Here is an 18,638-nt window from a genome sequence, read left to right as displayed (position 1 = left end):
CCTAATCTGCTGCCCCCAACATCGCCGACACCTACATACTATTTATTAACCCCTAATCTGCTGTCCCCAACGTCGCTGCCACTATATTAAAGTTATTAACCCCTAAACCTAAGTCTAACCCTAACACCCCCTAACTTATATATAATTACAATAAATCTAAATAAAACCTACTATCATTAACTAAATTATTGCTATTTAAAACTAAATACTTACCTGTAAAATAAACCCTAAGATAGCTACAATATAACTAATAGTTACATTGTATCTAGCTTAGGGTTTATTTTTATTTTACAGGCAAGTTTGTATTTATTTTAACTAGGTAGAATAGTTACTAAATAGTTATTAACTATTTACTAACTACCTATCTAAAATAAATACAAAAGTACCTGTAAAATAAAACCTAACCTAAGTTACACTAACACCTAACACTACACTATAATTAAATCAATTAACTAAATTAAATACAATTACCTAAATTAAATTAGCTAAAGTACAAAAAAACCCTACTAAATTATGGAAAATAATAAACAAATTACAGATATGTAAACTAATTACACCTAATCTAATAGCCCTATTAAAATAAAAAAGAACCCCCCAAAATAAAAAAAAACCCTAGCCTAAACTAAACTACCAATAGCCCTTAAAAGGGCTTTTTGCGGTGCATTGCCCTAAAGTAATCAGCTCTTTTACCTGTAAAAAAAAAAATACAAACAACCCCCCAACAGTAAAACCCACCACCCACACAACCAACCCCCCAAATAAAATACTATCTAAAAAAACCTAAGCTCCCCATTGCCCTGAAAAGGGCATTTAGATGGGCATTGCCCTTAAAAGGGCAGTTAGCTCTATTGCAGCCCAAAGTCCCTAACCTAAAAATAAAACCCATCCAATACACCCTTAAAAAACCTAACACTAACCCCCTGAAGATCGACTTAACGGGAGAAGTCTTCATCCAAGCCGGGCTGAAGTCCTCAACGAAGCCGGGAGAAGTCTTCATCCAGATGGCATCTTCTATCTTCATCCATCCGGCACGGAGCGGGTCCATCTTCAAGACATCCTACGCAGAGCATCCTCTTCATCTGACGACTAAAGCTGAATGAAGGTACCTTTAAGTGACGTCATCCAAGATGGCATCCCCATTCTGATTGGCCAATCGGAAATAAGGTAGAAAATATTCTATTGGCTGATTCAATCAGCCAATAGGATTGAAGTTCAATCCTATTGGCTGATTTAATCATCCAATAGGATTGAGCTTGCATTCTATTGGCTGATTGGAACAGCCAATAGAATGCAAGCTCAATCCTATTGGCTGATTGGATCAGCCAATAGGTTTTTCCTACCTTAATTCCGATTGGCTGATAGAATTCTATCAGCCAATCGGAATTGAAGGGACGCCATCTTGGATGACGTCACTTAAAGGTACCTTCATTCAGCTTTAGTCGTCGGATGAAGAGGATGCTCTGCGCCGGATGTCTTGAAGATGGACCCGCTCCGCGCCAGATGGATGCAGACAGAAGATGCCATCTGGATGAAGACTTCTGCCCGTCTGGAGGACCACTTCGCCCGGCTTGGATGAAGACGTCACTTAAAGGTACCTTCATTCAGCTTTAGTCGTTGGATGAAGAGGATGCTCCGCGTCGGATGTCTTGAAGATGGACCCGCTCCGCGCCGGATGGATGAAGACAGAAGATGCTGTCTGGATGAAGACTTCTGCCCATCTGGAGGACCACTTCGCCCGGCTTGGATGAAGATTTCTCCCGGCTTCGCTGAGGACTTCGGCCCGGCTTGGATGAAGACTTCTCCCGGTAAGTCAATCTTCAGGGGGTTAGTGTTAGGTTTAGTGGTTTAGTTAGGGTGTATTGGGTGGGTTTTATTATGCCCATCCAAATGCCCTTTTCAGGCAATGGGGAGCTTAGGTTTTTTTAGATAGTATTTTATTTGAGGGGTTGATTGTGTGGTTGGTGGGTTTTACTGTTGGGGGGGTTGTTTGTATTTTTTTTACAGGAAAAAGAGCTGATTACTTTGGGGCAATGCCCCGCAAAAGGCCCTTTTAAGGGCTATTGGTAGTTTAGTTTAGGCTAGGGTTTTTTTATTTTGGGGGGGCTTTTTTATTTTAATAGGGCTATTAGATTAGGTGTAATTAGTTTAAATATCTGTAATTTGTTTATTATTTTCTGTAATTTAGTGTTTGTTTTTGTACTTTAGCTAATTTAATTTAATTTAGGTAATTGTATTTAATTTAGTTAATTAATTGAATTATAGTGTAGTGTTAGGTGTTAGTGTAACTTAGGTTAGGTTTAATTTTACAGGTGCTTTTATATTTATTTTAGCTAAGTAGTTATTAAATAGTTAATAACTATTTAATAACTATGCTACCTAGTTAAAATAAATACAAACTTGCCTGTAAAATAATGTAACTATTAGTTATATTGTAGCTATCTTACGGCTAGAGGCTCCTAACGCTGGTTTTGGGCTACCGCCGGTATTTAGAGTCAGTCAGGAAAGGGTCTAACGCTCACTTTCCAGCCGCAACTTTTCCATACCGCAGATCCCCTTACGTCAATTGCGTATCCTATCTTTTCAATGGGATCTTTCTAACGCCGGTATTTAGAGTCGTGGCTGAAGTGAGCGTTAGAAATCTAACGACAAAACTCCAGCCGCAGAAAAAAAGTCAGTAGTTAAGAGCTTTCTGGGCTAACACCGGTTCATAAAGCTCTTAACTACTGTGCTCTAAAGTACACTAACACCCATAAACTACCTATGTACCCCTAAACCGAGGTCCCCCCACATCGCCGCCACTCTATTAAATTTTTTTAACCCCTAATCTGCCGACCGCACGCCGCTGCCACCTACGTTATCCCTATGAACGCCTAATCTGCTGCCCCTAACACCGCCGACCCCTATATTATATTTATTAACCCCTAATATGCCGCCCCCAACGTCGCCGCTACCTACCTACACTTATTAACCCCTAATCTGCCGACCGGACCGCGCCGCTATTATAATAAAGTTATTAACCCCTAATCCGCCTCACTCCTGCCTCAATAACCCTATAATAAATAGTATTAACCCCTAATCTGCCCTCCCTAACATCGCCGACACCTAACTTCAAGTATTAACCCCTAATCTGCCGATCGGAGATCACCGCTACTCTAATAAATTTTTTAACCCCTAAAGCTAATTCTAACCCTAACCCTAACACCCCCCTAAGTTAAATATAATTGTATTCTAACGAAATAAATTAACTCTTATTAAATAACTTATTCGTATTTAAAGCTAAATACTTACCTGTAAAATAAACCCTAATATACCTACAATATAAATTATAATTATATTGTAGCTATTTTAGGATTAATATTTATTTTACAGGCAACTTTGTATTTATTTTAACCAGGTACAATAGCTATTAAATAGTTAATAACTATTTAATAGTTACCTAGTTAAAATAATTACAAAATTACCTGTAAAATAAATCCTAACCTAAGTTACAATTAAACCTAACTTGAAACAAGGGAGAGTTTCCAATGGCACTACCTAATATCAAATGAAATTATCCCCTATATTCATTAATAACTCATGTGAATTCTACACATTAGTAGGGTTAAAGAAATTGGTGCTATGTAGTAAGAGGAGTTTAAGCAAAAACTGACAGATAGGCTGTATAGCCTTGTCTGAGATAGACTACATTTATAGCACTCTGGGGAATTTTTAAATTAAATTGTGGTAACAGAGAAAATCATACAAAAATGTGCAAAGAACAAAGACAAAACTGTCTGGATATACTAATCTACATTAAAAATTAACTTTTATTAGAGGCTGATTAAAAATGGAAAACACACACTTAAAAACACTCTTAGGAGCCAAGAGATTCACAATTATAGACCTTGTAATTGTGGGTATAGTGGATATGTAATACTTTTAATAATTGAATATATGGTATTGGGGCTGACAACACTCACTCGCATTAAATGTACAACAATTGAAAAAACTCAAGTAAGGTTAATCAGTATATTGCTGCTGGTGAATTGTGATTTATATTCACTTTTATTCACTAGTCGTGCTGTATTCTAATCTGTTGAGGAGCTCAAGTGTTAACTTTGTCGTGATTTGAGTTATAAGCACATTTGGAATTAGTTTATGCCTCTTGGTTTAGAGTGACATGTTGCTGGATCATATCACAATAGTGTGGGTAACATTACTAGGTGCATTGCACACTCAATAGCATATTCCAGCGCCACTATTGTATGTCAGAAAAAATATAGAGGCTTTAGGCTGAGTGATGATAGTATCATCGATATTTAGAGAAACAAAGTCTGGCAAGCATACACACTGTCATACAGGATACCAGTGTAACCAAGGGTCACACTTCATAGTAATATTATTACCGCTAATACTATAGTGTTTTCATTATTTGCATCGGTATTAATGTGTCTTGTACCTGTTTAGTGTGAAATTTACACCAAGCTAAAAGATATTACTGATCTAACATTCATGAGGTTCCATTAAATTTATCCCTACAGGTGCAAAGATACCTGATATTTGGGACTGAAACTTATTGGTTAATATCTTGTGTAGACTTGTTATAAGATTCTTGTTTGAGATTACCAGTACCGGTGTTGTTACACATGAATAAACACTTGATATATAGCGTTCCTCTTATTATTATATAAGACAGACTGTTATTATGTAAAATTTCTGATGTACCCTTAAGTAAATACCATTTACTATAATATCCGTGGTCTGGGTAATAAGAGATTTACCGCTGCTACAAGAACTGAACGTGTACTCTATAAATGTACACCGGATGCATTAGCTTTAGTTAGCTAATGGTATCGTAGTATTTCAATCTATCAGTTATGATCAGTAAGCAAGTATATGTAAATTGCGGTTTATCATTCCCAAGGAGTATCATATAAGTGGGGTACTTTACACTTGTTAATGAATGCTGTTTAGAAATAATGTGTGTGCTACTAACAGTTCAGTCTCGGTTAGTCTGATTTAAGGGCTGTCAAGCTGTCAACTAAATCAAGAGCTGTTTAGAAAGCAGCTGAGTAGATTCACGAGCAGTATGCTCCCGTTACCTTTGACTCAGTATTACATATAAGTGTTGCATAAGCGGTTAATGCATATGTAGCTGTGCTTCAATATTTCTACTGCAGAGGTTTAATAGTACTGAATCGTTGACTAGCTGCCATGATAAAGGGTTAAGCTATAAGCTATCAAGCGGCTATGTAATCACCGGCGGTCTGCCCCAATTTTCACCCAAATTAGGTTTACATATTACAGTTTTTCCACACCCAAATTAGGTTTACATATTACGGTAAGAAGTATTATTTAAGATCGAGGTTCCTAAGGCTAACTAAAAATACATGAGCTCCAAGGGCTCATCACCAGTACCCTAGCGTCCCTAACGTCCCTAACATGTTTCGCCTTGCGGCTTTTTCAAAGGGTGAGCGCGCCGCTCACATACTGGTCTTTTAAAGCCTTTTGGTCACGCCTCCTTAATGACGATATTGTTAGCAACCAGTCCTCATCATCCTCAGTATAGGACCCGCCTACCGTTGCGGTCCTAGTTTGATACAACCTGATCCATTGCTAATCTCGAATGTAACCATATTATTACATTGAAGTCTTACCCAACTTACAATTGGTTACACTAAAGCAGCCTTATGTATGTATGTATGCAAACTTATTGATAAAACGTGAAATAAGATCTTAAGGTTATTTCATCCTTTATAAAGAATGTTCCGCAAAATATTTATATCTTTGAAAGTTATTACAATAACTTAATGTAATCCAAGTGATTTTGTAATATCTTGTGATAATGTTTAGTGCATTAACCCTGTGACAACAACTATGAAAATGTGCTGTATATAACAGATACGGACGACCTGCATTGTGAATAGTTTTGTAATTTTCAAAATTATTACTATAACTGATATATTCCACATAATTCTGTGATATCTTATGAAAGTATTCGGTGCATTAACTCCATGAAAACTACTACTGAAATGAGCTATATGAAGCAGATACTAACAAACTGCATGTTTACTAGTGCTGTAAGTGATATTTAATCATAAATATTGTGCCTAAAAGAAACAAAGTGACTGTGAGACATAATTATTCATAGAGATAAAGGCTAAAACACAAAAAGTGAACTGATAGTACAAAGAACCACCATGGATGTATAAAAAATAAAATTAGAATGTGTGATAAAAGAATAAAATAATAATGATAATATAAAGATCCTAATACAACTAGTGCACAGAAATATAAAAAACCTAATATAATTGTAGGTATTTGTTTTTATTGTAAAACTTTAGATGATCTTATTTGATAGTAAAGAATAACTTATGGCAATGACTGGATTAAGTTTAGACTTAACTTATAGAACAAATAAAACAATAGATATTATTTCCATTTTTCCTATAATTATAATAATTCTGAACCTTATAACCTTAAGATAATTGGTTCATCTTGTAAAATCTGCATATTTATCATAAGAGCTAATTTTTAACTATGGATGTCTATTGATTTTGAAAATTAATTGTGATTAGCTATTTAGATACTGGCGATTTTCGCAAAGATGTTTGGAAAATTGGACTGTGTTGTCATAAAATTGTGCTATCACAATATAGCACAATTTGAGCTTGCATTCTATTGGCTGATCTGAACAGCCAATAGAATGCGAGCTCAATCTGATTGGCTGATTGGATCAGCCAATCGGATTGAACTTGATTCTGATTGGCTGATTCCATCAGCCAATCAGAATTTTCCTACCTTAATTCCGATAGGCTGATAGAATCCTATCAGCCAATCGGAATTCGAGGGACGCCATCTTGGATGACGTCATTTAAAGGAACGTCATTTGGCTAGTAGGCGTCGCTTGAAGAGGTTGGATCCGCGTCGGCTGGGAAGAAGATGGCTCCACTCCGCTCCGGAAGAAAGAAGATTGAAGATACGGCTTGATAGAAGACTTCATCCCGATGATGGACTTCCGACTTCAGCCCGATGATGGAGTTCTTCAGCCGCCGCTTGGATCAAGACTTCGGACCCTCTTCTGGACCGATCGGTGAACCCGGCGTGGTGAAGACAAGGTAGGAAGATCTTCAGGGGCTTAGTGTTAGGTTTATTTAAGGGGGGTTTGGGTTAGATTAGGGGTATGTGGGTGGTGGGTTGTAATGTGGGGGGGGTGGTATTGTATGTTTTTTTTTTACAGGCAAAAGAGCTGAATTCTTTGGGGCATGCCCCGCAAAGGGCCCTTTTAAGGGCTGGTAAGGTAAAAGAGCTTTGAACTTTTGTAATTTAGAATAGGGTAGGGCATTTTTTTATTTTGGGGGTCTTTGTTATTTTATTAGGGGGCTTAGAGTAGGTGTAATTAGTTTAAAATTGTTGTAATTTTTTTCTAATGTTTGTAAATATTTTTTTATTTTTTGTAACTTAGTTCTATTTTATTTTTTGTACTTTAGTTAGTTTATTTAATTGTATTTATTTGTAGGAATTGTATTTAATTTATTTATTGATAGTGTAGTGTTAGGTTTAATTGTAGATAATTGTAGGTATTTTATTTAATTAATTTATTGATAGTGTAGTGTTAGGTTTAATTGTAACTTAGTAAGAAGATGGGATGTATATCCTGCGCAAAAAACAGATTAGGGGAATGGGGATAGGGGATACCTCTAGCTCTCCTCAGCGGGTACCCTAGTGTACCCAATGTAAAGATAAATTGTTAGAAAGTGGAGGTGAGCGCCAGACAGGCTGAGGAGGGGGAAGGAAGCACCAGCCCAATTGGTGCTTAATTGTAACTTAGGTTAGGATTTATTTTACAGGTAATTTTGTTATTATTTTAACTAGGTAACTATTAAATAGTTATTAACTATTTAATAGCTATTGTACCTGGTTAAAATAAATACAAAGTTGCCTGTAAAATAAATATTAATCCTAAAATAGCTACAATATAATTATAATTTATATTGTAGCTATATTAGGGTTTATTTTACAGGTAAGTATTTAGCTTTAAATAGGAATAAGTTATTTAATAAGAGTTAATTTATTTTGTTAGAATAAAATTATATTTAACTTAGGGGGGTGTTAGGGTTAGGGTTAGAATTAGCTTTAGGGGTTAAAAAATTTATTAGAGTAGCGGTGAGCTCCGATCGACAGATTAGGGGTTAATACTTGAAGTTAGGTGTCGGCAATGTTAGGGAGGGCAGATTAGGGGTTAATACTATTTCTTATAGGGTTATTGAGGCGGGAGTGAGGCGGATTAGGGGTTAATACATTTATTATAGTAGTGCTCAGGTCCGGTCGGCAGATTAGGGGTTAATAAGTGTAGTTAGGTGGAGGCGACGTTGGGAGCGGCAGATTAGGGGTTAATAAATATAATATAGGGGTCGGCGATGTTAGGGCAGCAGATTAGGGGTACATAGGGATAATGTAGGTGGCGGGGGTGTACGGAGCGGCAGATTAGGGGTTAAAAATAATATGCAGGGGTCAGCGATAGCGGGGGCGGCAGATTAGGGGTTAATAAGTGTAAGGTTAGGGGTGTTTAGACTCGGGGTACATGTTAGAGTGTTAGGTGCAGACGTAGGAAGTGTTTCCCCATAGGAAACAATGGGGCTGCGTTAGGAGCTGAACGCGGCTTTTTTGCAGGTGTTAGGTTTTTTTTCAGCTCAAACAGCCCCATTGTTTTCTATGGGGGAATCGTGCACGAGCACGTTTTTGAAGCTGGCCGCGTCCGTAAGCACCGCTGGTATCGAGAGTTGCAGTGGCGTTAAATTATGCTCTACGCTCCCTTTTTGGAGCCTAACGCACTGAAAACCCAGCCATTCTGTGAACTCTAAATACCAGCGGTATTTAAAACGTGCGGCCAGAAAAAAGCATGCGTAGCTAACGCACCCCTTTGGCCGCAAAACTCTAAATCTAGGCGTTAGGGTTTATTTTACAGGTAAGTATTTAGTTTTAAATAGGAATAATTTAGTTAATGATAGTAATATTTATTTAGATTTATTGTAATTATATTTAAGTTAGGGGGTGTTAGGGTTAGGGTTAGACTTAGGTTTAGGGGTTAATAACTTTAATATAGTGGCGGTGACGTTGGGGGCGGCAGATTAGGGGTTAATAAATAGTAGGTAGGTGTCGGCGATGTTGGGGGCAGCAGATTATGGGTTAATACATATAATGTAGGTGGCGGCGGTGTCCGGAGCGGCAGATTAGGGGTTAATAAATATAATGTAGGTGTCATCGATGACGGGGGTGGCAGATTAGGTGTTAATAAATATAATGTAGTTGTCGGTGATGTTGGGGGCAGCAGATTAGGGGTTCATAAATATAATGTAGGTGGCGGCGGTGTCCGGAGCAGCAGATTAGGGGTTAAATTTTTTATTATAGGGAGGGCCTCAGTTTAGGGGTTAATAGGTAGTTTATGGGTGTTAGTGTACTTTTTAGCACTTTAGTTATGAGTTTTATGCTACGGCGTTGTACCATAAAACTCATAACTACTGACTTTTAAATGCATTAGGACTCTTGACAGGGTAGGGTGTACCGCTCACTTTTTGGCCTCCCAGGACAGACTTGTAATATCAGCGTTATGGAAGTCCCATAGAAAAAAGACTTTACGAAGTTTAAGTAAGTCATTTGGCGGTAAGGCCAAAGAAGTGTGCGGTACACCTATACCTGCAAGACTCGTAATAGCAGCAGGCGTAAAAAGCAGCGTTAGGACCTCTTAATGCTGCTTTTTTACCCTAACGCACAACTCGTAATCTAGCCGAAAGTTTAACAATCAAATCAACTGATTATTTCACTTGGGTTGTAATTCAGATATCCAGAAATCTGGCCTGTTAGGAGTATATATTATATACACACACATTGGAGCCCTGTTCAGTCAAACACTTTGCCATACACCATATCCATTTTACCCCTTTCAAAACCTTTTTATCAATATTTAAATTATATTTTTTAATTTTAAAAAAGTGTATATATGAGAGTAATACTTTATTTTAATAAGTTTTTATATGTTTTGTTCATTTTTTTAAGCCTTACATTTTTTTTCAGGTCTCAAGTAGCACTAAATATTCTAGAGCATTTTCGGCATTTGCTCGAGCGCAACCTATACCTTTCAACTTGTAATATGAGCGCTATTTAGCATGGTTGCAATATCTATTGAATTTATATGTACCATTAAATGCAAACAAAGAGAAGTTTTGCAAAAAAAGGGAAAGGCTGCTTTTCTCTAAATTGATATATTAACAAAATCCCGCAAATATGAACAATCGATTTATTTGGATAAGGTTATGTCAGAGATCAACACTATGTGTCATAGGGTAAATGTGTCAACAAAATCAAATATATGTGTTTCTTTATAAATAACATTTGTCTCAAAAGGTATCACTCACACTAGAAAAAACTTTATTGGAGACAAAGGGTTGAGTCCAGCAGGACTCATACAAACACTCACACACACACTGGTTAAAATTAGCTCAAGCTCATAAGTATAATCATGGGAATCAGATATATGACGGAGAAGATATATATAATAGATTTGTAGCAATCTACCAGGCGATCTTAAAAGATATCCCTCATTAATAATTGTATTGGGATTGCAAAAATCTGAATTTTTGTGCAAACAAATTAACACAGCGAGTAATGGACCCTTAGATGGTATGTCACAATAATAATAGCCAGATTTTTTTGCATATATACCAGTGTTAAATAGCTGCAGATCTGATTTGTTGTTAGATATCATATGCAAGACAGTACCGTGTATGGTTGTGGAGAAAAGGGGAGTATTATGAAAATGTGTTTGTGGTACAGTGTGACAAGGGGTAAACTTGACGACAATAGTAAGTAAATTAAATAAAATATGTCAATGGTGCTACAATTATACTGTGTGTTTAAATTCGACTCTAGCATAACCTGACCGTTTTAACATAACCCAGCACTGTGACTAAATTTATAAATCCCCAAATTTCCTAATAGATGTTGTTGGCAAGTGGCGAGCAATTGGTAGTTGCGGACACAAAAGTGAACAAACAGATACAAAGTATATCCTTGCTGCGAAGAATCACTTCTATAGTAAAAAACTATAATTAACGTTACACTGGGGGTAAAGAAATTCAATTGTAGCACAATGTAACAAAAAATAATTGTAGCTGCAGCAGTGAGTGAGTTACACTGTGTATGTCAGTGTTATTGCAATCCTGTTACGTGTTTGTATTCAACACTCACATGAGCTATAAGTTTATAATAAACCCAGCACTGTAACTGAATGCCGCCCCCAATTGCCCAGTTTTCAGATACGTGTTATTAAAAAAATCCCAAACTATATGTGTTCACAATCCACAATAATAAAAGCCCAAATATGGTCTGGCTACAAAAAGCCTCTTCTATAGCGGAGGCTGAAATTAATGTTATACTGGCTAATCAGGACAGAAAGGTCACAAACCAATCTAAAAAAGTCTCTACTATATCTGAGACTGTGTTAAAATTATACTGCACTAGTTTCAATCAATCATATATTTCAGGAAGATTGAAAAATTATTATATCGAGCGAGCAACTAAAAGCAGTGAGGTACAATGACCTCGTGAACAGTGCCCCTGACGCGCGTTTCACATAACGCTTCTTCAGAGGGTACGCGAAGGCCGGACTCGGCAGATGATATTCACATGTAAGACCCAGATATGACCATTGATTGGCTTACTGCAATATGAATTACCGTTTGCAATTGGTCATCAAGGTTAGACCGCATTTTTGAACGGACCAATCATGGAATTCAATTTGTAAGCGTCACTTGTTGTTGGGTAGAAATTTCCATGGATGTTAAAGTCGGTCAAATTCGCCGCATTCAAAATCATTTTCAGAGGAGTTGCTCAGTACATTTTATGTGATTGTATACTGTAAATCCGTAAATCTAATTATGCTACATCAAAAGATCACAATCTACAATTGTAAAAAGTAGGGATATTCTGATGTACCCTATAGAGAACGGATTATATATACCAATGTGAATTACGATAGAGATTACTGATCAGTGTACTTGTGTACTTATGTTTTATCTTAACATAATCTCACGTTATCAACACAAGTACACTGATCAGTAATCTCTATCGTTCTCACAATTCCCAATATTTCAGTCACCATTCACGTGTGCACCATCCTATTTATCACTTTATCTACCATACTTCACTTTTTGCTTCAGTTCTCATAATATCAATATCACTTTATTATTATTTGTATCACTATTCTTTCACAATAACGGACATTCATCGATAACACAAAGTATGCAACTTAGACATACTTACACATATGAACTAGCATACTAGATATACAATATAATTCTTTATAATGCCAAAATCATTTATTTGTGAATTTCGTTATATATAGTATTGGGTTCAGGCAATGATAATTTCTACATCTTCTAGAAATTCTCAGCACATCACTTTATTTTTATTGCTTTTTATTTTTTATATTTTTATTATTATTATTTTTTCCTTAACTTTTTCTCTTTTTTAATCTTCATCAATTTTGTATCATTTTCTCTCAACAAACAATATCCACACAAGTTTCACATATACACTTTGTTACCCACTTCATCACTTTTATTCACTATTTCTATTATAACAAGGCACTATTAACAATATAGTAAGTCATACAATAAAATTAATTCACATTGGTATATATAATCCGTTCTCTATAGGGTACATCGGAATACCCCTACTTTTTACAATTGTAGATTGTGATCTTTTGATGTAGCATAATTAGATTTACGGATTTACAGTATACAATCACATAAAATGTACTGAGCAACTCCTCTGACAATGATTTTGAATGCGGCGAATTTGACCGACTTTAACATCCATGGAAATTTCTACCCAACAACAAGTGACGCTTACAAATTGAATTCCATGATTGGTCCGTTCAAAAATGTGGTCTAACCTTGATGATCAATTGCAAACGGTAATTCATATTGCAGTAAGCCAATCAATGGTCCTATCTGCATCTTACATGTGAATATCATCTGCCGAGTCCGGCCGGCGCGTACCCCTCTGAAGAAGCTTTATGTGAAACGCGCGTCAGGGGCACTGTTCACGAGGTCATTGTACCTCACTGCTTTTAGTTGCTCGCTCGATATAATAATTTTTCAATGTTCCTGAAATATATGATTGATTGAAACTAGTGCAGTATAATTTTAACACAGTCTGCGATATAGTAGAGACTTTTTTAGATAGGTTTGTGACCTTTCTGTCCTGATTAGCCAGTATAATATTAATTTCAGCCTCCGCTATAGAAGAGGCTTTTTGTAGCCAGACCATATTTGGGCTTTTATTATTGTGGATTGTGAACACATATAGTTTGCAATTTTTTTAATAACACGTATCTGAAAACTGGGCAATTGGGGGCGGCATTCAGTTACAGTGCTGGGTTTATTATAAACTTATAGCTCATGTGAGTGTTGAATACAAACACGTAACACGATTGCAATAGCACTGACATACACAGTGTAACTCACTCACTACTGCAGCTACAATTATTTTTTGTTACATTGTGCTACAATTGAATTTCTTTACCCCCAGTGTAACGTTAATTATAGTTTTTTACTATAGAAGTGATTCTTCGCAGCAAGGATATACTTTGTATCCGTTTGTTCACTTTTGTGTCCGCAACTACCAATTGCTCGCCACTTGCCAACAACATCTATTAGGAAATTTGGGGATTTATAAATTTAGTCACAGTGCTGGGTTATGTTAAAACGGTCATGTTATGCTAGTGTCGAATTTAAACACACAGTATAATTGTAGTACCATTGACATATTTTATTTAATTTACTTACTATTGTCGTCAAGTTTACCCCTTGTCACACTGTGCCACAAACAAATTTTCATAATACTCCCCTTTTCTCCACAACCATACACGGTACTGTCTTGCATATGATATCTAACAACTAATCAGATCTGAAGTTATTTAACACTGGTATATATGCAAAAAATTCTGGCTATTATTATTGTGACATACCATCTAAGGGTCCATTACTCGTTGTGTTAATTTGTTTGCACAAAAATTCAGATTTTTGCAATCCCAATACAATTATTAATGAGGGATATCTTTTAAGATCGCCTGGTAGATTGCTACAAATCTATTATATATATCTTCTCCGTCATATATCTGATTCCCATGATTATACTTATGAGCTTGAGCTAATTTTAACCAGTGTGTGTGTGAGTGTTTGTATGAGTCCTGCTGGACTCAACCCTTTGTCTCCAATAAAGTTTTTTCTAGTGTGAGTGATACCTTTTGAGACAAATTTTATTTATAAAGAAACACATATATTTGATTTTGTTGACACATTTACCTTATGACACATAATGTTGATCTTTGACATAACCTTATCCAAATAAATTGATTGTTCATATTTGCAGGATTTTGTTAATATATCAAATTAGCGAAAAGCAGCCTTTCCCTTTTTTTGCAAAACCTCTCTTTGTTTGCATTTAATGGCACATATAAGTGTATTGCTCTAGCCTTTCTCTAGAATTATAGGGCCAACACATTGGCATAAGTAATTATTTGCCCTAGAATTCTTATTTTTAGATCCCACTTGCCCTCAGCCATTTCTACCTAATATCTATTTAATGTATAGGATGTCGGCCTCACTAACCATTTTCTGGTAACTGGGATTAAAGGGACAGTCTACCATAGAACTGTTATTGTTTTAAAAGATAGATAATCCCTTTATTACCCATTCACCAGTTTTGCATAACCAACACAGTTATATTAATGTACTTTTTACCTCTGTGATTACCTTGTATCTAGGAACCTTCTTCCAGCCCCCTGATCACATGACTGTGACTGTTTATTATCTATTGTCTTAAATTAGCATTGTTTTGTGCTAGATCTTAAATAACCCCCTGTGCCTGAACAGTGTTATCTATATGGCCCACGTGTACTTTCTGTCTCTTTGTGTTGAAAAGAGATTTAAAAAGCCTGTGATAAGAGGCAGCCCTCAAAGGCTTATAAATTAGCATATGAGCCTACCTATGTTTAGTTTAAACTAAGAATACCAAGAGAAAAAAGCAAATTTGATGATAAAAGTAAATTGGAAAGTTGATTAAAATTAAAAGTCCTATCTGAATAATGAAAGTTTAATTTATACTAGACTGTCCCTTTAACTATGGGCTTTGTAATGTCAAGTTGCATGCTAATGTTAGCGGGTTCAGCAATATATATTGTGCCTCGTGCTCTCATTAGTGCGCCACTAAAATGGGAGAAAATGTAAGAGTACAAAGTCCCTTTAAATGACAAAAGAAAGATAAAGGAGTTGTATATAACCTATATCACTTTCACTCAAAATTCATCATGCATGACATTATTTTTCCCACCAAGAATATGTGTACTAAAAAGTTGTATTAATGAATCTTAGATTGTCAGTTATTTCTCTAAATAGAAAGTCACTTTGATAAGCTTAGAAATTTATCTCACGGCTTTCTTTTCCACTGCAAAAAAAAAGAAAATGCAAATACATTAAAACTTATCTGACGTAATTAACCATTTACACTTCCTATATTATGTTAAATGGCGTTAATAATAATTGTCCATATGAGCACATGATTGTGAGTAACAGCAGCAGCAGCATTCTCTCCCGGGCACAGCTGTGAGCGCGGAGCAGCTGTACTTTGCTCTGTTGTGCACGTAAATATGGAACTCTGTGTTTCAGTGGGCGGATTGCAGAAGACAGGATAACAGTCAACAATGAGGGTCATGTGGCAGCTCTCGCATTTGAAAGGGGGAATCCCGATGCAGAATCTCAAAGAAAAACCTTGGGAAGTGGCTGTCTTGGGCAGAGCCTGTGAGTTACAGGCATAGACTGTCAGTCTTGGCTTTACAACCGCCCGGAGGGTAGGAACTTCAGAGCAATCTAACTTGACGCTGAAACAGACTGCACTGCAGGGCTGAGTTCTGGCTGCGCACTGGGTTTGGCTTTGAAATAAAGAAAGAACAACAGTACTTTGAAAATCTGTGCAGAATTAATGAGTGAGCATTAGGTAAGTGTAGAAACATCTTTGCTTTAAATGGACGAACTCGAAGTTATGTTGCAGCTCAAAAGCAAATAACAGGCGTCATATGCTAAACTACATAAAGTGTTTATAAAAGAGAAAAACGTCTTTTTTCATATAAAGTAGGATCTATTCAATTCTATCTGCTAATACAAAATTTGGTCAAATATATTAAATAGTTGTTACTTGTACTAGCATATTTGAGATATATATATATATATATATATATATATAGCTATAATATATATATATATATATATATATATATATATATATATATATATATATATATTTATATATATATATATATATATCTCAAATATATCTATCTTACTTGTTCATATATATTCTTAACATTGTTGCAGCCTTTACAATAATCTGTTAGAATCAGACAGCCCATAGGTATAAACAAAATACTATTTGCTTCTGCCCTTGTAGTTTATTTTTTATTTTATCACTATACATTTAAAATGTTACCATATTGTGCTGGTAGTCAAATGTATGTTACTTTTTTACCTGTTGAAATACTGTTCACTGAGCACTATAGGTTCCAGCGGTTTGCTATCAGCAACATTGTGAAAACAAATATCTGCCCAGCAGGCTCACTGCTATGTCAAAAGTTACTTTCCAGTGACATTGAATTTGTTATGCTCCAGTTACAGCAAAAGGTTTTAGTCTTAAAGGGACAGTCAAGTCCAAAAAAAACTTTCATGTTTCAAATAGGGCATGTAATTTTAAACAACTTTCCAATTTACTTTTATCACCAATTTTGCTTTGTTCTCTTGGTATTCTTAGTTGAAAGCTAAACCTAGGAGGTTCATATGCTAATTTCTTAGACCTTGACGGCCGCTTCTAATCTAAATGCATGTTGATAGTTTTTCACCACTAGAGGGCATTAGTTCACATGTTTCATATAGATAACATTGAGGTCATGCATGTGAATTTACCATGGAGACAGCTCTGATTGGCTAAAATGCAAGTCTGTCAAAAGAACTGAAATAAGGGGGCAGTCTGCTGAGGCTTAGATACATGGTAATTACAGAGGTAAAACATATATTATTATAACTGTGTTGGTTATGCAAAACTGGGGAATTGGTAATTAAGGGATTGTCTATCTTTTAAAACAACAAAAACTCTGGTGTTGACTGTCCCTTTAATTAAAAGAAAGTGTTGCAATATGTAGCTGCTCTCAGTGGTAGCTACGGTGCTTAAAGGGTTATGAAGCCCAAAATGTTTCTTTCCAGATTCAGTTGCAATTTCAAACAACTAATTTACTTCTGTAATAGAATTGTCTTTGCTCTTTTGATATCTTTCATTGAAAGCAGGGATGAAAGTTCATTTGCAAGAGCACTAGAGGGCAGCACTAGTTGCTGCTATGTAGTCCTACAGACAAATTTGATTATAGAAGTAAATAAGAAACTTTTTAAAAATGGCATATTCTGTGTAAATAACAAAAAACATGTTTTTGTTTCATATCCCTTTAAAGCACAAAAAGAAAATACTCTGTTACAGAATTTAAATATGAACTATTGCTTGCATATAACTATGTGTTTAACCTCCAAAAAGGGGTTAAACGTATAGTTAAAATTATCTTCCGCGCAGCAATGAGGGTTGAACACATCTAGTGAGTCTATGACAAGATGCATATACTGTATGAGTAGGCACTCATTACCAGCTAGCTCCCAGTAGTGCATTGCTGTTCCTGAATCTACCAAGCTATGCTTTCAACAAAGAATACAAAGAGAGTAAGTAAACTGTTAAGTCTTAGATCCTTTTAACCCCTTTACGACCATGACATACCCTGCATGTCGGTGGTCGTTTAAGGGTTTTGTTGGTTATAATAGCGCAGGTCCCGCCACGAGCGGTGGGACTGCGCATTTATACCCTACCTCCTGCTGGCCAATCGGAAATAGGGACATTAAAAATGCAGTTCCCATAGAAAGGCGTTGCTGGTCCTTAAAGGGTTAAAATTGCATGCTCTGTTTGAACCATGAAAGTTGAACATTCACTTTCGTGTCCATTAAAGGGACACTAAATCCATATATATATATATATATATATATATATATATATATTTTTTTTTTTTTTTTTTTTTTTTAATGCTCCAGATAGAGCATGCAATTGTAAGAAATTTATCATTTACTCTTATTATCAATTTTTCTTTATTCTCTTGGTATCTTTATTTGAAAAGCAGAATTGTAAACCTCAGGAGCCGGCCCATTTTATGGTCAGCACCATGGATAGCGCTTGTTTATTGGTGGCTACATAACCCAGGTTCTGAACCAAAAATGGGCTGGCTCCTAAGCTTTAAATTCCTGCTTTTCAAATAAAGATATGAAGAGAACGAAGAAAAATTGATAATAGTCATTATAAAAAAAGTTGCTTAAAATTGCATGCTCTATCTGAATCGTTTTTTGTTTTTTTTTTAAATCTGGATTTACTATCCCTTTAAGGCAAGTGAGAGAGTCTCTGGCCTAAGGCTCTGTGGTATGCAGACAGCTTTGGCTGCTGCTGCAGCTGCCTTATACATAAATATGCCAAGAATGTAATTGTGAGTTCATAATTTCCAACAAGCAGAAAGTTATGAA

At 35.9% G+C, this 18,638-nt stretch overlaps 1 protein-coding gene across 2 annotated transcripts in view; it reads left to right on the top strand.

Annotated features, from left to right (window-relative positions):
* Positions 1-15,690: 15,690 nt before the first annotated feature.
* Positions 15,691-18,638, top strand: part of PLEKHF1 (pleckstrin homology and FYVE domain containing 1) — a 51,029-nt gene continuing 48,081 nt past the window's right edge. For both annotated transcript variants that reach the window (XM_053701849.1, XM_053701840.1), the window contains exon 1: positions 15,691-16,038. The gene's annotated coding sequence lies outside the window, so the exon portion shown is untranslated. The remainder of the gene's footprint in view (positions 16,039-18,638) is intronic.

This window comes from Bombina bombina, chromosome 1 (assembly GCF_027579735.1).
Source record: "Bombina bombina isolate aBomBom1 chromosome 1, aBomBom1.pri, whole genome shotgun sequence".
In the NCBI taxonomy this organism is placed as follows: Eukaryota; Metazoa; Chordata; class Amphibia; order Anura; family Bombinatoridae; genus Bombina; species Bombina bombina.
The sequence above is the reverse complement of the archived record's forward strand: the minus strand, read 5'-3'. Positions and strand labels throughout refer to the sequence as shown.